General features: G+C 36.5%; 1 long non-coding RNA gene across 22 annotated transcripts in view; it reads right to left on the reverse strand.

Moving 5' to 3' along the window:
• The window catches only part of LOC147371186 (uncharacterized), a 316584-nt gene that overhangs the window by 137403 nt on the left and 153596 nt on the right, over nt 1–25585 (reverse strand). For 12 of the 22 annotated variants that reach the window (XR_015166271.1, XR_015166259.1, XR_015166267.1 and 9 more), the window contains one exon: nt 8427–8483. The exons of 1 other annotated variant lie outside the window; for it this stretch is intronic. This is a non-coding gene — a long non-coding RNA (uncharacterized LOC147371186). Of the gene's footprint in view, nt 1–8426; nt 8484–11174; nt 11318–25585 lie in introns of all 22 variants that reach the window. 9 more of the 22 variants (XR_015166272.1, XR_015166260.1, XR_015166264.1 and 6 more) reach the window with 1 other exon arrangement.

Raw genomic sequence — 25585 nt, forward strand, 5'->3', positions numbered from 1 at the left:
CTAGTTGAGCATGTGGATTTAATTTGCAGCTTGTACAGCTGATAGGAAGGTTTTGGGTCTTCTTCCTTAGCCATACTGCCCCCGCGGTTTCAACTGTGGTTTTATTTCCTCCTCTACATGGGGGTCGTCCACTGAGATTTGGCTTCTGAGGCTGCCCTGGAGGGCTTGGTTTTGCCCCGTGAGGGCCAAGTGTGGAGGTGGTGCAGTTGCTTGGGTCACAGGGGTTCTGGCAGCACCAGGTACTCAGGGGAGTTGGTGGCTAGGGCAGCAGGAAATATAGTGCTCTAGAAAGGTATGGCAGCCAGTGTTGGCCAATATGGTCCAGTATTCTTGCCTGGAGAACCCCCTCTCTGGCAGAGAAGCCTGGAAAGCCACAGTCTACAGGGTCGCAAAGAGTCAGACACAGTGAAGCGACCCCGCACATATAGACGCAAGACATTTTTTTTTTCCTGTGGCAGCTCTGCCCCAGTGCAAGTTGAGCGTGAAGGTGGTGCAACTGCTTGGCTTGTGCAGATCCTGGCAGCACCAAGTGTGCAGGGACATGGACTGCCTCCACCACAGCAGTTACGGCCCTATCAGAGTCTTTTTTCAAGCCTCTTGTAGCTGGCGATCAGAAGGCCACTTTGGCCGGTCTTTGTAGCTCCACCCGTTCAGGCACTTAGAAGGCTCTCTTGCCTGGGGTTCTTCTCTATTTATTGTTCAGCACGTCAGGCACATAGAGGCGCCCCCCTAGCTGGGGTCCTACTTTGCAGATTGGTGCATCAGGCACTTAAAGGGGCACCCTGGGTGGGGTCCTACACTGTGGTTCAGTGTGTCAGCCTTTGACAGGCCAGACTCTCTATTGATCAGTTGCCAATGCTGGTGAGTTTTACATGGTTCTATATATTCTTTCCCACTGGTCCTATATATTCTTTCCCACTGGTCAGATACTCCTGTCTGCTCTCAGCTGGTGTTCTTCATGCCCTTCTGTGTCTGAAGGTGTATTCCTGATGTATCCAAGGAGAGAGATATACTCCACGTCCACCTACTTCTCCTCCATCTTGTTCTCCTGGATGTCTGCTCAGTTTTTGACTGGATTTTTTGTTTGTTTTTTTGTTATTGAGTTGTATGTGCTATTTGTATAGTTTAGAAATTAAGCCCTCATTGGTCATATCATTTGCAAATATTTTCTCCCCATTTGTAGGTTTTCATCTTTCTTTTCATGTTTCCTTTCATCCTATACTGTGCAGAGCTTATAAATTTAATTTGGTCCCATTTGTTTACTTTTACTTTTATTTCTTTTGCCTTGGGAGATTGACCTAAGAGAACATTGCTATGGTTCATGTCAGAGAATGTTTTGCCTAAGTTTTCTTCTAGGAGTTTCATGGTGTCATTTCTTTAAGTCTTTAAGTCATTTTTAGTTTACTTCTCTGTGTGTGTATGGTGTGAAGGAGTATTCTAATTTCATTGATTTACATGCTGCTTTCCAATGCTCTTAACAAAACTGGTAAAGAAACTGTCTTTTCTCCATCATGTATTCATACCTACTTTGTTGAAGAGTAATTGACCACAGGTGTGTAGGCTTATTTCTAGGTTCCCTATTCTGTTACATTGATCCATAAGTCTGTTTCAGTGCTGAAAGCATGATATTTTGTTTACTGTAGCTCTATGGTATTGTCTGAAGTCTTGGAGGGTTATGCCTCCAGATTCATTCTTTTTCCTCAGAATAGCTTTGGCAATTATGTGTCTTTTACATTCCATATAAATTTTAGGATTATTTGTGGTAATTCTGTGAAAAAATGTTATAAGCAATTTGATAGGGATCACATTAAATCTGTAGATTGCTTTAGGTATTATGAGAATTTTAATAATATTAATTCTTCCAATCCAAGAGCATGAAGTATCTTCCCATTACTTTGAGTTATCTTCAATTTCCTTTATCAAGATGTTACAGTTCTCAAGGGGCTTCTCTGGTATCTCAGATGGTAAAGAGCCTGCTTGCAATTCGGGAGACCTGGGTTTGATCTAGATAGAGAAGATCCCCTGGAGAAGGAAATTGTAACCCACTCCAGTATTCAGGCCTGGGAAATCCCATGGACAGAGTAGCCTGGAAGGCTACAGTCCATGGGTGTGCAAACAGTTGGGCAAAACTAAGAAACTGAGCACAGCACAACACACAGCCATTATACATAATGGCTACTCCAAACTCCTTGTTTTAAATCCAATATATGGTTACTCTCACTGGCAGTTTCTGTTGTTTGCTGTTTCTGTCCAGTTATGCTCAGATTATTTTGCTTCTGCTTGTATTTTATAATTTTTGTTGTAATCTAGACATCATGTAATACAATGTAGTGATTTTCATTTCTGCCCCAACTCCCATGGTTTGCTATTATTTTCTGATTTATTTGTTACTTAACTTCTCTGATGGCTTCCCTTATGGCCCAGATGGTAAAGAATCTGCCTAACATGCAGGAGACCTGAGTTTGATATCTGGGTTGGGAATATCCCCTGGAGAAGGCAACAGCTACCCGCTCCAGTATTCTGGCCTGGAGCATTCCATGGACAGACAAGCCTGGCAGGCTCCAGTCCATGGGGGTCACTGAGTTGGACATGACTTTCACTTCACTTCTACTATTTAGAAATATTTATCTACTTCTCCTTAGGTCCAGGGTAAGAGATGAAGTTTCTAGTATTCTCAGCGTGCAGAGTCCAAGGTAGAGTCTCTATCCTATGAAAGGAAACTGGGCAGAAAGACCCACTTCCAAATCCAACACACACACATAAACACACACACACAGGTTATTTCTCTCTCTCTCTCTCACCTTTATTGGCCTCATTCAGTCAGGACATGGCTGCTATGACAGGTAGCTGGAGGAATAATGAAAAATATGGATAGTCTTCCCTCATGAGAACATATCAAAGCCCTTGAACTAGGAGCTGGGGGAAGGGAGACACTTGTGTTGGTGGCTTCACCTACTTTATTTGTTTATCTGTTTGACCTTACCATGCATAGGAGCTATGAAGGCAGCACACTTTTTTTTTTTTTTTTAAAGCATCAGAGTTAAACTCAAGATAATTAGATTTTGTTCTCAAGTCCATAGTTAACTCTGTGAGTTAATTTGGCTCAATCACTTAATAGCTCTTGGCTTGAGTTTTCTAATATTTATATGTATGGTTGAGCTACTTATTTTCTAAGGTGACTTTCTTCTCTAAGTTGTAAGTGATAACTTCTGCTGTAATTGTCACAAATGTCTTTTTTAATATCTGATTGCTTGCTGCTTAGGTTTACCTATTCATGATCCACTTCCCCTTATCCTTAAGACAGAAGATTTATTCTAACTTCTATTACTCACAGAAAGTAAACTAGACCATTTAGCTTAAATTTAAATAGTCTTGAATTTAACCTTCAGTGTTTTCTGTGTTTGAATAGCTGCTAATTACAGAGAACCTAAGAAAAAATGATAATGGATGAAATTTATTCACAGAACACCAAATGTATCCCATATTTAAGTATCATCCTACCCACAGGCTAGAATATATTGCTTATCTCTTTTCAAACTTATGTTAGTATATGCTTCCATAACACATGGGTAGTAACATTTTCAACTTGCATACCTAGAATACTACATGTAAAGCACAGTGTTCAGGGATATAATAAAAATTTATCATATAGAAATATTGCTTTCAATTAGTTTACAATAAAATGCAATCTAAATAGAATATAACACATAAGTGACTGGTAAGCCTAAGGAATATTAAGTGAAAAAATAAATATGCTTGAGTAACTGGACAAAATTTTACTTGCAAGACATATATATATATAAATTCCTTTTATATGATATTTGGATTGATATACAAATACTTTTACTCAGTTCTGTATATTCACAGACAGATGTAAGGAAGTATATTATGCATACATATATATATATAATATCTATTAAAATTTTAGTATAAATTATAACATGTAAATGTGCAACATACACATAATATATCAATAAACTATCACTTTTTCATGCTTTTGTTTTACCCTTGGATATTTAACTTACTTTGGTTCTTATGAATTTTTCAGGGTAAAGTTTATATTACTGTGTTGCCCAATGCTTTTCAAATTTTAGAAATTTGAACTTGCACTTCCCCGGGGTACATGACAGTGTATAGAAAATCATCCACAGAAATACTGGTTCAGTGGGTCTGTAGCAAGGAACAGAATTCTGTAATTTTAACCAGTAACTGTTGAGAAATACTGACCTAGTTTTTCAGTTCCTTAAAATGGAAATGAGTTTCAATGAAAGGAAACAATAGAAACGGCTTTCCCTGATTTGAACTGAAAAAACAAACCTATTATTTTTTGAGAATTAAAGAAAATATAACAATGAATAAATTATTTCTTTATTCTATGCTTAAGCTATAATGCCGTCATGTATTATTTCTTTTTTATTTTCACTGTGAGGTTCTTTTTTTCAGTGACAGGTGAGGCAGAGACAGTGTATCTACTCTTAAACTCAGTTACAAAAAATTTGTTAGGTGACAATGAAATAATATTTCTGATGAAGGGAATAGAAATTAAAGTTCATTCATTTAATTTCATCCTTAAAGTAAAACTCTTTAAATTTCCCAATGTTTCTGTTCTTGTTTTGGTCTAATGTCTTAAAAGATACTTTTGCCCTTGTATCTTTCCAAGTTCTCTGTTAAGGTCAATGAAAATGACTTTGGTGATTTCTCTTGGTATTTGCTGTTCTCTTAATTCCACCCCATTACTTTCATTTATTCCTTCTTGCACCATGGTAAAGTATCCCTTTCTGCCTCTAATGTTTACATATGTCAAATGCAGATGCATTATTCTAAATTGAAATGGGTACTGTGGCAGCAATAAACAGAAGAGTGATGAAACAAGGCAATAAATAGGCATACATGAGGATTTACAAATGCAACAGCAGAGATTAAAAGTCACTCAGATAAGAGCACTATAAAGTCTTTGGTTGTCCTTTCCTTAATTGTTGGTCACGCTTCAGTGCAAAAACTTTGTTGCAGAAGTGAGTATCTAGCAAATCTTTATTACTTTTGTCCCAGGCTATTGTAAACACAATCAGTTATTTGCATTACTTCATATTTAGAAATACATTGTATTGCAAGCAAAAGAAAAATCTCCATCTTTTTTTTACATAATTCTTACCTTAGCCTATCTAAATTTAAGGACTTATATATGAACTGCTATAGCTAGACAACTCTCCCACACCCACTTTTTTTCCTTGAAACATTTCAAAATGTGTGAATTGATATAGGAACATATATAACATGTTAATTTTACATATCTATAATTATTCAAAATTAAAACCAATGTGAAACCCTATGTATATTTATTTTCTCATTCAAATATATGTAATCTGGCAATAGCAAGATAAATATGCTTGGTTAGAATCATTTTGTTTCAATGTTATGTAGGATATTGGGCTTCTCTGAGAGCTCAGTTGGTAAACAATCGGCCTGCAATGCAGGAGACCCGGGTTCAATTCCTGGGTTGGGAAGATCGGCTGGAGAAGGGAAAGCTACCCACTTCAGTATTCTGGCCTGGAGAATTCCATGGACTGTACAGTCCATGGGATCTCAAAGAATGAGACATGACTGACAGACTTTCATGATATTTCAAGTAACATTACAATTCCTTGGGGTCTTTACATACAAATTGGAAACTCCATATACTTTTAGTTTCAGAATTTGATATTTCTTTTAGAGAAAAGTTAAAATTCATTTTTTATCAATTAAAAATAAACACTGCTGGCAATATTTTTTGTAGAAATGTAATATTGTCTTTTCTGTATCCATGTGTACCCATGTTTTCTTTTCCAGTCTGTAACAGAATTCCAATTATATCCAGCGAGGCAATGTCAAGTTATAATAATTTTCTCATCCTTTCTTGCAATTAAGCTTGACTAAAGATACTGCAATAGTTGGAAGAGCTTCTAGAAAGGCTCCTTAAAAATAGCACAGAGATTTAAGAATAAAATCCTCAGAAATATGTGCTTATTGTTCCCTTACTTCAGCATCAGTTCTCAGTTAATATACTCCTGCCAGTGGGTTTCTTTTCCCATTCATTTTGCACTTCATCTCTTCTGTGCTCTCATGATTATAAACCCAGATAGTAGCAATCTCATCCACTCTCTCATTTTCAGTTTTTTTTGTTTTATTTTCTTATATTTCTAACAATCCTGAACTCTACAGTCTAATTAAACTGCTTTCATTTTCCCATTGTTCTGTTAGAAATACTTATTACCTCTGCATTGCCATACATATACCTTATTCTCTAAGACTCTCTTCTATGTGGCTGCATCATAACTTTCCAGTTCTTTCATCTACTTTACAATATAAATAAGTTGTTCCTATGAGAGTAGTCTATTCAAGATCATCTATTTTCCATGTTTTGTACATGAAAATGGGCCTTATCTCATTCTGTATTCAGATCCAGTTATTGTCGATTGATTATTTCCTACTCTAAGCCCTTTGCCTCTATGTGACTGGACACACTTGTATACCATCAATTTTCTTCCTTTAAATGTTTATGCAAAATATAATAATCATCATAATATAACATAATATACCTTTTGATGGACACATTCATTTAAAATCAGTCAGATAAACTTTATATTGCTAGATAATTGAACATTTTCCTTATCTCCCCAAATGCCTCTAAGACAGGAAACATCTCTTACACCATTTTGTACACTTTATAGCCCATATTCACAACACCCAACATATCTGTCTCTGAGCACTGCAAAAGGTCATTTCATGTCTTTAAATATCCTTCTCCATATTTTTCATTTGTTCAATACAGCTACAGATGTTTAATACAGCAACTCACCAGTTTCCTCTTCTCCCTAACTTCTCACTATTAGTTATCACAGAATATTCTATTCCTATTAGCCTTAGAGTTCTACTTGACTGTTGTGAACCTACACTAACTGTTGTCTGCAACTGTTCTAAAGAGTTTCAAGGTTAATGGAAAACACATATGCATATAAATAATAATGCGTTATAATTTAAAAATAAATATTCAAGCAAAGATCTTCAATTCCTTTTTTGAATCTACTCATAGTTATGAAATGGATACTCAAAGAAAGCCAGACTGATCATATTGTTTTCCTAGGTTTTTCTAATTGGAGATAATTAGGAATTGTTTCCATTCATTTCTTGGTCAGAAGTTAGGAATGTAACCTCAAAGATAGCAGTCACAATAGAGAATGGCAGCAAAGCAACAATAGAGAATGGCAGCAAAGCAACAATAGAGAATGTCAATTCTAAATAACGTAAACAAGCAGAATCCTATGTGGCCTTCCCAGGACAGACTCCTCCTCTTGTCCTCCATCTGCTTTTTGTTTGTAGAAAAACTAGGTTCCCAGGCTTCCCCTGAGCTTAAAAACAAATTGCTGGCTCAAGAGTTAATGACTGAAAGAATGTTAACATGTTAGAAACAAAATACATGGCAGCTGGGATAGGAGGACTAGTAAAAATTTCAACAGGAAATCTGCCATATAGCAGTCACGGAATCTCTAGTTCCTCACTAAAGAACATAGATAGCAGTGTCTCATTGTTTTCAGTTGTTTTACAAATAAAACTGGAACCAGATAGGAGAAGTTAACTGCATGATAATCCTAAACACATAGTTTCCAGACTGCCTGGCACATAATAATGTTAACCTGTGACTCCATCCAGTGATGTCACCATCAACCAATCAGAGAATTGTGCATAAGCTGATCACACACCCAGAGACTCCCCTCCTTTTACCCTGCATTTAAAAACTCTTCTCTGAAACACATTGGGGAGTTTGGTCTTTGGAGCACTGCTGCTGCTGCTGCTGCTAAATCGCGTCAGTCTGTCCGAGTCTGTGCGACCCCATAGACGGCAGCCCACCAGGCTCCGCCGTCCCTGGGATTCTCCAGGCAAGAACACTGGAGTGCGTTGCCATTTCCTTCTCCAATGCATGAAAGTGAAAGTGAAGTCACTCAGTCGTGTCTGACTCTTTGCGACCCCATGGACTGTAGCCCACCAGGCTCCTCTGTCCATGGGATTTTCCAGGCAAGAGTACTGGAGTGGGGTGAGCTGCCCATATTTCCTGCTTGACCCTTAAAATAAATGCTGTACTTTCCTTCACCACAATCAGCTGATATGCTTTTTCAGTAACAGTATGATCCTACAGGTTTTCCCATACCATGTAAAAGTGGGATATAAAGAAACATAGCAAAAATAATTCGTGTTCTAGAGACTAAATTACCTGGAACTCTCCTGATTCTTAAAAGTTTTCTTTCCCATAGTATCTTAATAAATTCCTTCTTACGGCAAGTTGAAATGAATGTCTGCCAAACACAGCTTAGATACTTCTAATTAATTTAATTTCAATGTCATTTAAGTGTTTTGAAACTTAAATATTGTTACACTCAATGTGAAGTACTTACTATGCATCCTTTCCAGTGGTGGACCAACAGTGGGTCAGGTAAAGCGGTTTGTCCAAGCTGTGGGGGGGGAAAAAAAATCTATGGGAAATCCATAAGCAGTGATAAAATCAATTCAACATTGGACTTAGAAAAAAAAACAAAAAACACTCATTTTGTGTTGCTAATCTTATGGTGGTTCAGATGGTAAAGAATCTTCCTGCAAAGAAGGAGACCTGGGTTTAATCCCTGGGTTGGGAAGATCCCCTGGAAAAGGGAATGGCTACTCATTCTAGTATTCTGCCTATAGAATTTCATGGACAGAGGAGCCTAGCTACAGTCCATGGGGTCACAGAGTCAGACATGATTAAGTGACTTTCAGTATTATTAACATCATTGATTAAACATTCTTCTTATAAAAATATCGTTTGTTATTAGAGAAAATTGCTGCAGTTAATACTGATGAAATATATAACTGAACTTCTAATTAGTGCATTCATGTTACTTTTACTTTAGTAAAAACTGTAGTCTATGTGGATGTTAATTTGGAGAACTCCCAACAATAGAGTCCTAGACACAACAGAGCTTTGCCACATGAACCCCATTGAGAGTTAGTTCATAACATTCAGAATCACTTGTGGTTGCTTGGGGCACAGTTCACATCTCCAAGTTTTGTAATGCTCCATATTCCATTTCACTGTTTGGATATAAAAATAAGCAATGATAACCCAGCAATTGTAAATACAAAGAAACAGAACTCATTAATGAAATCATTGTGAATAGCATTCTTTGTACACTGTAGAGTGTACTTTTGGACAGTGTTTTTCATTTCATATTTACATACATTTTTCAAAAAATACATTAATGTAATAAAATCCTTCCTCTTTCCCATATTTATACTATACGATTACTTCCAGTTATGTATATTTAATTTCTCAATTTATATTTTCATTTTATTTTTACTCATATGATTAATATAAAATAAAATGTGCTCTGTCTTCTTTTACAGACATTGTCATTATTTGGCTTTTTTCATGACTATTTGTGAAGCAGCTGGTTAAAAATGATCTTTTAATAAAAGTGTTAAATATGCCCTACTCCTTCCCTAAGAAAATCAAGCTATGGAGTAGAGATAATAGGAATACATACACATATAAACACACACATATTTATACATATGTGTGTGTGTATATATATATATATATATATATGCACCTAAGTTAGATAAATATGTGTGGTTCACCTGTAAAAAGTATGTCTCATTAATTTTTTTCTTAAATTTATCTCTGAGTCAGTAAAATTGTAATATATCAATATTTTATATCTAACTACTATTTCCAAAATGGCATGTGCATTTGTTTTCATTTTTATCTTCTTTATTTCTATTTTCTATAAGTTGTTTTCTACATAGTTTTTTTTTTAGAAAGGAAAAATTGCCACCAGCACCTGTCTTGTTTTGAGAGGCAAGATCTTATCACTGACAGCTAATCAATAAAAACAAATGAAAAGTAATAACGTCAGACTTGAGAAGTAAGGTTTTTATTCCTAGCCTGAAGCGAGGGTTCACCAATATGCTAAAATCAATCAATCTTTCTCTCAGACTGAACCTAAAGCCCAATCCTTAAATCTTTAAAAGGACCATACGCAGAGCGCCCTGCTGCTGGCTCTGGGAGCACAGCACAGAACTCACCCTGCTGCTGGCCCTCGAGCACGGCACAGAACAGACTGTCTGCCGGTCTCCCCGTCAAGTCCTCCTGTCCAAGACAGATCGCTGCGCAGGAAGACACCTGACCCTGAGGGCAGAGGGAGCAAGGCATCTGCACAACTCTTCTTGCTAAACAGATTATAAGCAACCTCTGTGCACCCACTGTGATGAAAGTCATTCTGAGCTTTCTGAGAATCAGGCAGAAAGCTGACTAAATGCAAAGTTGGGCAGTGATCAAATGCAATGGAAGTAATGGCCAAAGGGCTGTAGGTGGACTTGCATATGCATCATAATCCATTACCAGTAAGATGTGAAGCGATTTTGCTGGAAATCGCTTCCTTCATCAAATGAGAGAAACAAAATCACAAAAGCTTCAAGCTAATGTTTGAAAATGTTCTTGTATGTGCAACTTGCATATATTTTATTCTTCAAAAAAAAAATATTCTCTGCCTGTACCAATTCTGCTTAGTCCTTAGTCTGCCCTAAGCCTTGCCCTTTAGCACTCACACAGAATTGTCCTAATCATCCGACAGAGCTAATTAGAATATCAATGCACTTGAAAGAAGTCAGGGTATGCAGTATAAGATAGGATATTTGGCAAAATTAATAAGACACATATTCTTATAAGAGCTTAGAAACAGTCTTATTTATTTTATCCACTAGTTCTCTCTTATACATAATGGAAAAAAATATTTACTTGCATTCACACCATCAGATTTCAAACACTAAAACAATTATATTTTTACACAATTTCTCATAGGAAAGGTGAAATATATAATTTAGCAAATAGGATATTTTCCAATGACAGTTGTGGCAAAAATTATTTATCTGCAGAATGGGCTCAGACAGTAAAGAATCTGTCCATGGACAGAGGAGCCTGGGAGACTACAGTCCATGGGTCGCAAGGAGTCAGACATGACTGATTGACTATTTAACTTCCATTTTTCATTTTTATCTTCTCCTGACATTTGTCCCCTCCACCTTTGGGAAAAAAAGCTAAAATTTTATTTCTATTCTGGAGAGTAACAACAACAACAACACCTTGTTGCAGAATAAAGTGATTGTACCTGCAGCAATGTTCCTGACAACAAACAAAATGAAGGGTCCACCTCTGTCTTCTTTCTAATGCCTCCACATCTGCTTTCCTGATTTTAGCTGTCTTAATTCTGTGACGTTCCTCATGATTTAGTCATAGGGTGGATGGCTATGACTGAAAGAAAAATATATATTATTTAACAGATCTATTTTCATCTGGTAGAGTAGCTACAATGAGTAGTTAGAATCAAGACCATCTGATTTTATGCCTCATTATACCACAAAGATACCTGTGACCTAGAAAGGGTAAGAAGTTAGCGTCATAAAAATTTACTTTTTGTAGTTACCTGCAATCAAGCAGACCTATGTTTACTGTCCAGATGCTGTCTTTTATTTTTCTATCTTTTTAATTTATCATCTATCTATACATACACAGTGCATATGTAAAGACCAAGTGCTTGCTTTTATCCATTATTGACCCAATGAGTTGACTTGACTCAACTGGAGTCAGGCTCTTCTCCCCATTATAGGCTCACTCTTCAGCTTAAGCAAGCACAAAGAAGCATAGCATTCTATGCTTAAAACCTTAAACCCTTAAAATATTCTAATAACTGACTGACTTCAGAAGAGAATAAATTCCTGTTAAACACCCCTATCATGCCATCTGCTCACTTCCATCTGCTTGCCCTACTCCATAACAAAGTTCTTGCTAGCCCTGCTTACACTTTCCTACAAAGGAAAAATCTTTTTTTTCTATTTAATTTTGAAATATTTCTAGATCTAATGTTCCAAGCATTCTCCCTATTGCAAAAGTCTTTTTGCACTAAGTTTCAAAAGAGACTCTTCTCAAAAGAGGAGTTCTTTTCACTAGCTACCAAACTGTAACATCATCCCTTTCCATGTTCCTGTAGAATGAGTTCTGCACTTTCAGTTTATAAAATCTTGCTTTCTTCAAGCTCACAAGTCCATCCTAATAGCTTATTATTAATTCTCAATCTGCATGTACTCTTACAATGCGTTTACACTGTAACTGTCCCGTTCGTATAATACATATCTCGGCTCTCATGAGAATAACATTTCCATTTTCCCTTGTGACTATATCTAACAATATACAGGGACCTTCAGTCTTTCATTTCCTTGTCTCTTCTGTTGAGACATTTCCTATTTGGTCACAATTGATCAAAGTTTCTTTCATAGATTCTTAGAGAAATCATAGGTCTTTTTAAACTGGAGTTTCCTTTCCAAAAAGGTTTGCTTTGCATGGTCTTCTGAGATATTCAAACTATAGCTTTCTATCTTTATAGGTGGGCTTCTCTGGTGGCTCAGATGGTAAAGAATCTGCCTGACATGCGGGAGACCTGGGTTTGATGCCTGGGTTAATCCACATGTTGACATTCATGCAAAGTTTTGACCATGTAAGTCAAAATGATATTTTCATAGAAATCAGTGAACATATGCAAACTGCTGAAGATGAGCTAAGGTAGTCTATAGCATAAAGACTTCTGAAAGCTTATGATATTTTTGAGGTGTGCTTTTGTTGTTGTTGTTTAGTTGCTGTGTCAAACTCTTTTACAACCCAGGTGTGGTCTCTCACCTCAAAATTTTCTTTATTGAACTATGTATTTTATTATTTCTCTGAAATATCAGAGAGGTAGTAGTGACTGTGGCAACTTCACTAATTTATATACTGAATTTTTCCCAATATGGCTTATAAATAATATACTCATTGTATCTACTCTACCAGATGAAAATAAATCTGCAAAATAATGTATTTTTTTCTTTCAGTAATGTTGTGGATTTTAAAATTTAAATACCAGCAGCTTGTGACTTACTTCTGAACCAAGACACATTTTAGCAGGGCAACAATCAAGTGTGTGTGTGTTTATTTTTTGCAGAATTGTTTCTCAAATATAGATCCACTGATCTTTTGCATTGGTTTCAACACAAACCCTCAGACTTTACATCAAATAGCTCAATTATAATTTCCTGGATGGGGGTTCGGTTTTTTTAAAATAGATTATCCTGGTGATTCTTCTTACATACCTTAAACTGTGATGATCCCTGACACTGAGAAAAGAAGTAATTTACCTCCTATCTGCCCCCTATCTAGAGGTGTTAAAAGAGAACACAATCAGTGAAAAAGCATACTCAGCTCTCCATCTAGCCCAATAAGGCACATCAGATGTAAATCTCCCTAGCTTCAAAATTTTCTACTCTCATCTGTCTTAAACCTGCTAATACCTATTAACAGGAAGGATGCCAGAAGACACTGCCATGGTTGCCACTCCTAAGGGGCGTGGCTGAGACTCAGTCAGGCCACAGGGCCCCACTCATGGGCTGGGGAGTGGACCTGCTTCAGGTTTCAACCCTTGCAACCTGAAGTGATGCTTCTACTCCTGCAGCTGTTTCACTCTTCACCTGAAGTCCTAGCCAAAAATCTCTTCTGAACATAAATGGATTCTCTATTCAAAAGATCTAAAATATTATATCTTTAGATCCACAGGGTAAGATTCAGTGGCCTATCAGATCAGTTGCTCAGTCGTGTCCAACTCTTTGCGACCCCATGAATCGCAGCACACCAGGCCTCCCTCTCCATCACCAACTCTCGGAGTTCACTCAGACTCACGTCCATCGAGTCAGTGATGCCATCCAGCCATCTCATCCTCTGTCGTCCCCTTCTCCTCCGGCCCCCAATCCTTCCCAGCATCAGAGTCTTTTCCAATAAGTCAACTCTTCGCATGAGGTGGCCAAAGGACTGGAGTTTCAGCTTTAGCATCATTCCTTCCAAAGAAATCCCAGGGCTGATCTCCTTCAGAATGGACTGGTTGGATCTCCTTGCAGTCCAAGGGACTCTCAAGAGTCTTCTCCAACACCACAGTTCAAAAGCATCAATTCTTTGGCGCTCAGCCTTCTTCGCAGTCCAACTCTCACATCCATATATGACCACTGGAAAAACCATAGCCTTGACTAGACGGACCTTTGTTGGCAAAGTAATGTCTCTGCTTTTGAATATGCTATGTAGGTTGATCATAACTTTCCTTCCAAGGAGTAAGCGTCTTTTAATTGTCTGTACCATATTGTCAGTTCCTATGAAAATTTGAATTTCAGATTAATAACTGTATCTGGGTTACTTTTTTGAGTCTCTTAAGTATTTTTCTTATTTCCTTTTTGGGTCAGTAATTTTACATCTTAGCCTAACAGTCATCTTTTGAAAATAATGTTTTAGCTAACCTTCAAGCTTCAAAATTTATTAATTCAATTTACTGTTGCATCCCAACGCCTAATATGTAACAAAGTAGTATATTAATATTGCTTAATTTGTATTGGATTACTCAAGTGGAAGACAAAGCACATGCTCTAGGCAGCAGTAAAACAGGCTCCAAAATGATTTTGGAATGAATTAGGTATTAAATTTATTTTTTAAAGAAGTCATTATAGAAAATAAACTTTTATGGCATTTTATTTTTCTTACAAAATAAACTTTAGTCACTTGAAATGGCTGAAAAATTTTCCGCAATTTTTTTTTTTTACATTTGGAGCACCCAAATTTCTAATCATATATAAGCTGATTTCTAATGAGTAAAGTTTACCTAGTCATATATTCTTTGATTATAGCAGTAGATATGACTATATAAACCCAATAATTATTGGAATTTAATTTATAACCAGTGTTCTAACCATGACCTAAGCTAATATACTGTCATTCTGTATAGAAAACTTTCATATACAATCATTTTTCATATGTTAGCACACCTGCTAATCTATTTGTGAATATATGGTCATTATCACTTAATACTGCATCTGTATAAAGCTGGCCAAATGTTGTCAGTTAAAATGACACAGGTTCTCTAATTATAAAATAGGCATAACTGATTGCTAAAATATTACATATAAAATATATATAGAAATAATAAATAACCTTGATAAGGGTTCAATTTAGATAACTGATAATGATTAAATCATAATTTAAAACCAAGTAAAAAATTATTTGATATAATAGCATTTCAATCACAGAAAGTATAGATAAAACTCCTGTGGTAAGCTAAGATTAAACAAAGGAAACCAAAATGTTAAAACTAGGTAGAATATATGAAAGATGGAAATGCCATAATATTCAGAGGAATATTCTATATGCATAAATCATTTTAATTTGGTATGTGAAGACTGGTTTGAAGTAGGACTTTCAAGGTAACAGCAAGAAGAATTTTATTAATAACATAATAAAATAAGAATATAGAATATTACACTATTTTTGTAGTACAAAGTAGTCTCTTTTCCCAATTTTATTGACTTGATATTTTAATTCTTTTGATATGGTTCACTTTAAGTCATTGGCGAATGATGATATATCTAACATCCAATGTGTGAAACATCCAAAATAAGATATTAGATCATGCCACTTCTTCCAAAGTAAACATATAACATGATTCATATATGAAGAGTGCTAGAGTGCTACTGACTAGACTTAAATGTATATTTATGTTTGTTACATTTATAATCTTATGCAAGGAAGTCATGAATTTGTTATCAGTTATATATACATACCTCACCATTTCCTTGTAGTAAGCACCAATATAAATTAGTGAGATTATCCTAATTAAGAGTTAAACTTACAGTAATAATTATTACAATAATAATTTGTACAAAGTTAACTGAAACATACATGGGATGACTTTTCTAAATGAGTTTGATTATTATAAGACAAAATAAAAAAGATAATTTTAGCTAAGTTTTCTCATGACCTTAACCATGATGGGTAAATAATGGCTGCAAGCAGATATCTAAAACAACGATGACACAGTTGACATATATACTATTGTTGTTGTTCAGTCACTAAGTAGGACATGATTCAGCGACTGAAATGAACTGAACTGAACCGAAGATATTGTAGTCTGTGATGAACATTGGGCACTAAGATACATAGCATAAATGTGAAAATATAAAAAGTAATTGATTAATTAGGCAATTATTATTGAAATACATATATTTTCACACAAAATAAAATGTATGAAACATCTAAGGTATAAAATATATAATCTGTAGAGTTAATATACCAGTTCATTCATTCACTGTACCCTCTCCCACACGGTATATATTTCTACTTTCATCTATTTCTTTTCCTTCTGTCATCAAACATCTTAAAAGTCTGTTTATATTAAAGATCTTTAAATATTTTTCTATGTTCACTTTCAATTGCTGAAACATTTCTCATGGTTCTTCCTGCTTTCTTTTCATATTCTTCATTTGAAACTCCACATCTATATTTCCCATTTCAACCCTGATGCTTCCAAATCTGTAACTTCAGCTAAGACCTCACTATTGAGTGTCTGACCTACATTTTCAGTACTATTAATATAAAAATTTAACATAATCCAAATATAAATGAAAAACCTAACCACCATTTCCCCTTTATTTATATTTTATAGCTTACCATTTCTCAAGTCATTCTTAGAGGTCAATAAAGCTACTCTCTCTTCTCTTCCCACATTTCATTAGGCATAGGATCTGACTTTCTCTGTTAAATACATATGTTTCTGTTTCCTTACTAGTTCCATTCATCTTGTTTTAATTCATGACTTCTCTACAATTTCCTATCTTTTGGACATTATAAAAATTCAATCTCTGCTATCAGACTAATGTTTTTAAAGACATAATAACCATACTCCTCCATTACAGTTCCTCATCAATCTCCAGTGTATGATCAGCCTTCAGGATAAAACTGTTCATTATCAGTCTCTTTTTTGCACAATGAGTAAAATAGTTGATTGGTAATTATTTTCCTTTCTTCAGTGTTATTGTAATCTCATTGATACTCACAGTTCAGTTAAATCTGGGGAAACTTAGAACCTATACACAAAAGCTCAGGTTGTAACAGAATAGGCATTGCCAGTAAATACCAAGAATTTTGCAATACTAGGAATATTTGACCTGTGGATACTTTACTGCAAAAATGCTCAAAGGGAGAAAAATATTGATAGGGATGTGTTTTGCCAAATGTGGAAAGGTCAATATAAATTAGGATAAACCAAATGGTAATCTATCTTATCTTGATAGTTATGTGCATTATTAGGTTACTCCCACCTCCATCCCCAGTAATTCAGTTTTTCATTTGTTCAACACTTTTATGACTTTATACCATATTTGGGCTCTAAACATAGGAATCTGTGAAGAAGACATGTGCGTCAAGAATAGAAGATTTAATGGAGTGGAATCATAGAGATATAGGAATAGGGTAAGGTGGAGATTATTCTAGCTATTAAGAGAGGGAAAAGCTTTGGTAGCAGTGTCTGCTATGCACAATGAGCAGAAAGGCCAAATGTGGCTGGAGTTAAAGAGAAGTACAAATAAATTGATGAGTATTTTATTTTATGGACTGAAGCCTGAGAAGACTAGCCTTCAAGTTGAATGACCCAGGGAACTGAAGAAATAAATGCTTCTTCTTTCATGTCCTGTGTCCTCAGATATAATTGAAGATGACCTAAATAATCAACCAAAAAAGAAGAGTGACAGAGGAACCCTTAAACACAAAACCCTGCAAGTGAGAATCATAACAGAGGGGTTTATGTTGGTGAGGAGGAGAATTTCATTGTTTGAATGCTCCAACATAAAATCTTGCAAATCTCTGCCCATCATTTACAATTTAGTGTTTTTTTTTTTTTTTTCTTCCTAGAATTGTATTTCTTCCTTCTTTATCTTTGAGAATTCTGCCAGTAACTCAAGATAGGATATTCTCAGTCATATTTTACTTTTCTCATGTATAACTGTTGAAACATCATATCTTACTGATTTCAATAGTAACGTATTGTTAACAGAGCATTAACGCTGACTCCATACTGGTCTATTCCTTTAGCTCTTACCTTTGTGCTTGGCTGCCTATGCTTAGACATGCTGGCTCTGCACGTTTAAAAAGATTGTTGCCTACAGCCTGAAAGATATGTGATAGCCCATTCTCAAGGCCCTGCCTCCCAGACTTGACTGTTTAAGGTATAACACTTTTCCATTCATACAGAGATTACATTTGAATCAGTTCTAATGAGGTGGATGAAACTGGAGCCTATTATACAGAGTGAAGTAAGCCAGAAGGAAAAACATAAATACAGTATACTAACGCACATATATGGAATTTAGAAAGATGGTAACAATAACCCAGTGTACGAGACAGCAAAAGAGACACTGATGTATAGAACAGTCTTATGGACTCTGTGGGAGAGGGAGAGGGTGGGAAGATTTGGGAGAATGGCAATGAAACATGTAAAATATCATGTAGGAAACGAGTTGCCAGCCCAGGTTCGATGCACGATGCTGGATGCTTGGGGCTGGTGCACTGGGACGGCCCAGAGGGATGGTATGGGGAGGGAGGAGGGAGGAGGGTTCGGGATGGGGAACACATGTATACCTGTGGCGGATTCATTTTGATATTTGGCAAAACTAATACAATTATGTAAAGTTTAAAAATAAAATAAAATTGGAAAAAAAAAAAAAAAAGTTGCTTGGGCTAGTGCACTGGGACAACCCAGAGGGATGGTATGGGGAGGGAGGAGGGAGGAGGGTTCAGGATGGGGAGCACATGTATACCTGTGATGGATTCATTTTGATATTTGGCAAAACTAATACAATTATGTAAAGTTTAAAAATAAAATAAAATTAAAAAAAAAAGTTGCAGAACAGAGAATATTTGTCCTGTTGGAGGTTTACAGGAACATCTTAACTAGACTTAAAATGGACAGTTGCAATGAACAGTTGCAAGAACAAAGAATTAGCACATCCCCTCCAGGATCTGGCCTGAACCACGAACTCTGCAACAATCATATGTCCCCTCCATTTTTAAGATAAAAGAATCCTAACTCAGGGAAAATGATTCTTTGGTACACTATTCCACTATCTCCATCTGCTAGCTTTCCAAATAAGGTCATTATTCCTGGTCAACAACTCATGTCTTGATTTATTGGTCTGTCGTGCAGTGAGGACAACAATACTCATTCCAGTATATACATTTTAAATATAACTCTTAATTTTAGGAACAGGTAGGGGTACACATAATCAAGAGTCATGATCACATATTAAATAATAATTTTAGTAACCAAAATATAAATAGCATACCATTCACTGTTTTCTAAGTACTATTTCCTGCTCTATGCACGGGAAAATGCTGCAAGGAACTTTAGTAAGCATATCTATGTTTCACAAAGGATGATCTTCTATGTAATTGGAGTAAGTTCTCTACAATATGCTGTGAAAGCTCTTAACAGTCAAAATATGTCAGACATTGCCTCTTATAAGTGTTTGATAGTCAACCATAACTATTTGGCCTAAATGAGGTACTTATGTGAACAGATGTCAATACTGACAAATTGACTTATCAGATTTTTCTCCTTATAACCAGCATTGAGCATGGGATGGGAATTTAATTTAAAAGATGAGTGAATAATCATATTTTGAGGGCATTGCCTCAGGTGGGGAGACCTCAGAGAGGAGCTGGGTGTTAATATGAAGCAGCCAGTGCATTAGAGAAAAACTCAGAACTGTGGGGGCCTAAGTGTCAGGAGAGGATGGTGACTTTTTAAGTAAGTTGCATTTAAAATTATTTTTGTAGAACATGTATTAAAGCAACTGTTCATTGCAGGTTTTTCTCCATTTATTAAAGTGATTTCCATCAGTAAGACAATATGACTTTGAACAATAAGCTGGTTTTATAAGATTTTAAGGGAAGGATGTTGGCTTCTAGGGGCATGAAGAGATGTCTGAGTTTTCCAGTGTATCATCTCGCATGTACAAGGGGGCTCAGGGGATGGGGACACAAGGACAGCTATGAGGGAATTGAGTGGAACTCTCTGAAGATAAGGATTAACCTCTACCTCCAGTGAAGCAGAGAAGAGGATGCTGAAGAGACAGGTTTTTATATGCGTATTTCAGCATGCAACATAAAGTAATATTATGGATGATGTTCCTACAATTTGTCTTTCTTTGCCTCGTTTACTATAAGCTTTGTGACCTACACTTTAAAGTATTTGCCCTCCTTGGAGATTTATGCTTGAGATAAAATTTTGCTTAGTTATATGGTATGGCATTGATATAAAAATCCTTGTATTTCCAATTTTCTCCTTTGAGCATATCTTATTTCAGTAGATTTTAAAATGACTATGCTGGCTTTGCACAGTTTTGTTTTGTTATAATAGGGTTTTTGTACATGATTTCAAACTGAAGTCATTTAAAAAATGATTTTATTTCCCAGTGACAGTTCATGTAATTAAATATAAAGTTCCCATCGTACATATAGGACTGGCATTGTAAAATGCCACTTTAGTCATCAGGTCTTATTTATTAATACCTGTTTTTCATTTAATAACCAGCTGTGACGACAACTTCAACGCCAGAAACATATAATTGTGTATTACTCTACTGACATTTCAATGTGTGTGTGTGTGTGTATCTTACAAAAGCATATTGTTGTGAAGGTCATTTTGTAGAAATTTTATTTGGGAAGATTCTTAGTATGAGTAGGCAGTTTCAAATTTTCCACTCTTAATAAATCATTCATATACTCACATCTTATCCATTTCTGTTTTGTTTATTTAGCACTGTGATGTGATGATGAACTTACTGAAAGGACAAGAGGTTCTTTGTCACAAGGGAGACAAAGTTCTAGAATAAAAGATTGTAATCATAATTTTGAGTTTCTCCAAAAGTAGAGATAAATCAAAATGACTTCATTGTCAAGAAAGTGATATTTGTGAGCACTGAGTTACATTTGTGACTGGACTTAACATTACAGAAAGGTTACGGTCACATGAGCATGTTTTTCATTTTTATTCCGAATCAATCTTGTACTGGTAGTCTTCATGCTAATAATTGTCAAAATAAGCCACAGTAATGAAAAAAAAAAAAAAAAAAAAGAATTGGGTGACATATCCTAATTGTTTAACACTAAATATGTTGATCTCCTTCTGAAAGACACATTTGATTTTTCAGATGAACAATAACTTCTAGAATGTTAAACAATATCTCAATGAATGACTATGATTTAGAGTAAGACAAAAATAATGGTCTGGGTTTAGCAAGAAAGCACTATCAAAAAAATTTTAAAAAAACCCTAAGAAGTACTGCTGCCATTAAAAGCAGAAACAACTTTTATTTTTTTTTCCTTTAAAGAATATAGATGAAACTACTTTACAATACTTTAGGATATAGAATGAAAGTAAGCATTATCAATTAATGCATTTATACATTTTATACCTTATGAGAAGGACAAAGCCAGTGAAGAGGAAGAATAGTGTAATAAAGCTTAATGACATGCAGTTATTAAATTGGTCTTTGATTTTAAAGAACCCAGAGTGACAGTGAACCATGTAACACAAGATTCGGCTTATAAACTGCCTCACCATCCTTTAGAGCTGGTGCCAATTGCAAACTGCCTTCAGCCACTTTTTGTAATAATTGTCATGTTATTTTAATCATAAAAATGGCTTAGGATTATTAGAAATAATGGGAACTGCTATGGTCTGAATTATTACCCCCAAATCCATATTTTGCAGACCTCATGCTCAACATGATGGCACTGGAGGTGGGACCCTTGCAAGGTACTTAATCTATGACGTAAAGAGGGCTCTTGCCCAATCATACTGGTACCCAGATCTTGGACTTACAGTCTTTAGAACTATGGAAAAAAAAATTTTTTTTTTTATAACCTAACGCAGTCTGCGGTATTTTGTTATAGCAGTATAAATGGGCTAAGAAGCTTTGTTTTTTTCTCTTCAGTATGTCTTTAACCGTTTACATGGTATAATACAACAAAATAAAGCTTCCAATGGAATCCTACTCTTAATAAAAATAATTAGAAGGCAGCATGAATGTAGACACAAACCTGGTGAGGTATCCACTTATTAATAATTTCTTTTGAGGCCCTCTGATAAGAAACCCCCCATAAAAGTATCAATTTGAGGAGAATAGGGCAATGTTCTGATAGTAAGATGCACTAACTATATTCCACACTTGTTAATTATAATGAAGGCAGTTTCCTCTTTTGCTAAAAAATAATTTTAATGTAACTTTTACTATTCTTAATATAATAAGGGCTTCCCCAGGTGGTTCAGGGGTAAAGAATCTGCCTGCCAATGCAGAAGACCCAGGTTCGATTCCTGGGTTGGGAAGATCCCCTGGAGTCACAAATGGTAACCCACTCTAGTACTCTTGCCTAGAAAATTCCATGGAGGGGGGAGCCTGACGGGCTACAGTACATGAGGTTGCAAAGAGTCAGACAAGGTATAGTACATTGGACATGAGCATTATTAGTATAATATAAAAATTAACTGATAATAGGAAAGAACAAATCTGAATCCATAATGGATCTTTTAAGTTTCTTATAAGTTTCTATTACTTTATACTTTGTCTTCTATTGCTTTTGTTGTAAGTCAATCACTAAAGCAATGTTGCCCATCAGTTTAGTTCAGTAGCTCACTTGTGTCTGACTCTTTGAGACCCCTTGGACTGCAGCACACCAGGCCTCCCTGTCCATCACCAACTCCCAGAGCTTAACTCATGTCCATTGAGTCGGTGATGCCATCCAACCATCTCATCGTGTGTCATCCCCGTCTCCTCCTGCTTTCAATTTTTCCCAGCATCAGGGTCTTTTCAAATGACTCAGTTCCTTGTTGCCTGTAGCCTAAAGTATACATGGAGACCCATCCCCCCAGAACCCTGTGTCCCGGGCTCAGTCATGTCTGACTCTGAAACCCCATGGAGTGTAACCAGCCAGGCTCCTCTGTCCATGGAATTTTCCAGGCAAGAATACTGGACTGGATTGCCATTTCCTCCTCCCAGGGATTTTCCTGACTCAGGGATCAAGTGTGTATGTCCTGCCACTGGCAGGCAGATTCTTTACCACTAAGCCACCAGGGAAGCCCCCTGTGTCACATGGCTGAGTGCTAAGCTAAAATACCTTCCTTTAGCTCACAGGAAACATATTGACCTAGCTCAACTGTGAATGATTGCAGAAAAAAAGAAATTAACATACATCTCCAGAATCTGGCCAGAACCAGGAATATTTGAAACAACTTTTATAGCCATTTTTCTTTACCTCCTCATCTCCCCCTCTTTAATCTGTTGAAGAAACTAGACCCAAACCCAGGCAAGATGGTTCTTTGGGACACGAGTACACCATCTTCTAGGCCTGCTAGGTTTCGAATAAAGACACTATGCCTTGGCATAACAACTCTTCTATTGATTTACTGGCCTGCTATGTGGTAAGCAGTATAACACTGATTTCTATAACACTGATAAACATTTCCTATGCTGCTGCTGCTGCTGCTAAGTCGCTTCAGTCGTGTCCAACTCTGTGCAATCCCATAGACAGCACAGGCTCCCCTGTACTTGGGATTCTCCCGGCAAGAACACTGGAATGGGTTGCCATTTCCTTCTCCAATGCATGAAAATGAAAAGTAAAAGTGAAGTCGCTCAGTCGTGTCCGACTCTTAGCCACCCCATGGACTGCAGCCTACCAGGCTCCTCCATCCATGGGACTTTCCAGGCAAGAGTACTGAAGTGGACACCACTGCCTTCTCCAAAAATTTCCTATACACTTTATTAAAAAAAATAAAATGAAGATTTTGTTATGATGTAAGGGAGAGATAAAATAAAACAATTTATAGTCGATATTCTAGGAATCAGTGAACTAAGATGGACTGGAATGGGTGAATTTAACTCAGATGACCATTATATCTACTACTGTGGGCAGGAATCCCAGAAGAAATGGAATAGCCATAATAGTCAACAAAAGAGTCTAGAATGCAGTTCTTGGATGCAATCTCAAAAACGACAGAATGATCTCTATTCGTTTCCAAGGCAAACCATTCAATGTCACGGTAATCCAAGTATATGCCCCGACCAGTAACACTGAAGAAGCTGAAATTGAACATTTCTATGAGATCTACAAGACCTTTTAAGCCTACCACCCAAAAAGATGTCCTTTTCATTATAGGGGAATGGAAGGCAAAAGTAGGAAGTCAAGAAACACCAGGAGTAAAGACATATTTGGCCTTGGAATACAGAATGAAGCAGGGCACAGGCTAATAGTTTTGCCAAGAGAATGCATGGCTCATAGCAAACACACTCTTCCAAAAACACAAGAGAAGACTCTACACATGGACATCACCAGATGGTCAACACCAAAATCAGACTGATTATATTCTTTACAGCCAAAGATGGAGAAGCTCTATACAGTCAGCAAAAACAAGACTGGGAGCTGACTGTGGCTCAGATCATGAACTCTTTATTGCCAAATCCAGACTTAAATTGAAGAAATGGGGAAAACCACTAGATCATTCAGGCATGACCTAAATCAAATCACTTATGATTATACAGCAGAAGTGAGAAATAGATTTAAGGGACTAGATCTGATACACAGAGTGCCTGATGAACTACGGGCGGAGGTTTGTGACACTGTACAGGAGACAGGGATCAAGACCATCCCCAAGAAAAAGAAATGCAAAAAAGCAAAATGGCCATCTGAGGTGGCCTTACAAATAGCTGTGGAAAGAAGAGAAGCCATAAGCAAAGGAGAAAAGCAAAGATATACGCATCTGAATGCAGAGTTCCAAAGAATAGCAAGGAGAGATAAGAAAGCCTTCCTCTGTGGTCATTGCAATGAAATAGAGGAAAACAACAGAATGGGAAAGACTAGAGATCTCTTCAAGAAAATTAGAGATACCAAGGGAACATTTCATGCAAAGATGGGTTCAATAAAGGACAAAAATGGTATGGATTAAACAGAAGCAGAAGATATTAAGAAGAAGTGGCAAGAATACACAGAAGAACTGTTCAAAAAATATCTTCACAACCCAGATAATCACAATGGTGTGATCAATTACCCAGAGCCAGACATCCTGGAATGCGAACTCAAGTGGGCTTTAGGAAGCATCACTACAAAGCTAGTGAAGGTGATAGAATTCCAGTTGAGCTATTTCAAAACTTAAAAAATGAAGCTCTGAAAGTGCTGCACTCAATATGCCAGCAAATTTGGAAAACTCAGCAGTGGCCACAGGACTGGAAAAGATCAGTTTTCATTCCAATCCCAAAGAAAGGCAATGCCAAAGAATGCACAAAATACCACACAATTGCACTCATCTCACACGTTAGTAATGCTCAAAATTCTCCAAGCCAGGCTTCAACAATACATGAACCATGAACTTCCAGATGTTCAAGCTGGTTTTAGAAAAGGCAGAGGAACCAGAAATCAAATTGCCAACATCTGTAGGATCATTGTAAAAAAAAGAGTTCCAGAAAAACATCAATATTGCTTTATTGACTATGCCTAAGCCTTTGACTGTGTGGACCACAATAAACTAAGGGATATTCTGAAAGAGATAGGAATACCAGACCACCTGACCTGCCTCTTGAGAAACCTGTATGCAGGTCAGGAAGCAACAATTAGAACTCGACATGGAACAAC

This window comes from Bos grunniens, chromosome 6, assembly GCF_055505025.1.
Source record: "Bos grunniens cultivar Pamir isolate PY7600 chromosome 6, Bosgru_T2T1.0, whole genome shotgun sequence".
NCBI classification, from domain to species: Eukaryota; Metazoa; Chordata; class Mammalia; order Artiodactyla; family Bovidae; genus Bos; species Bos grunniens.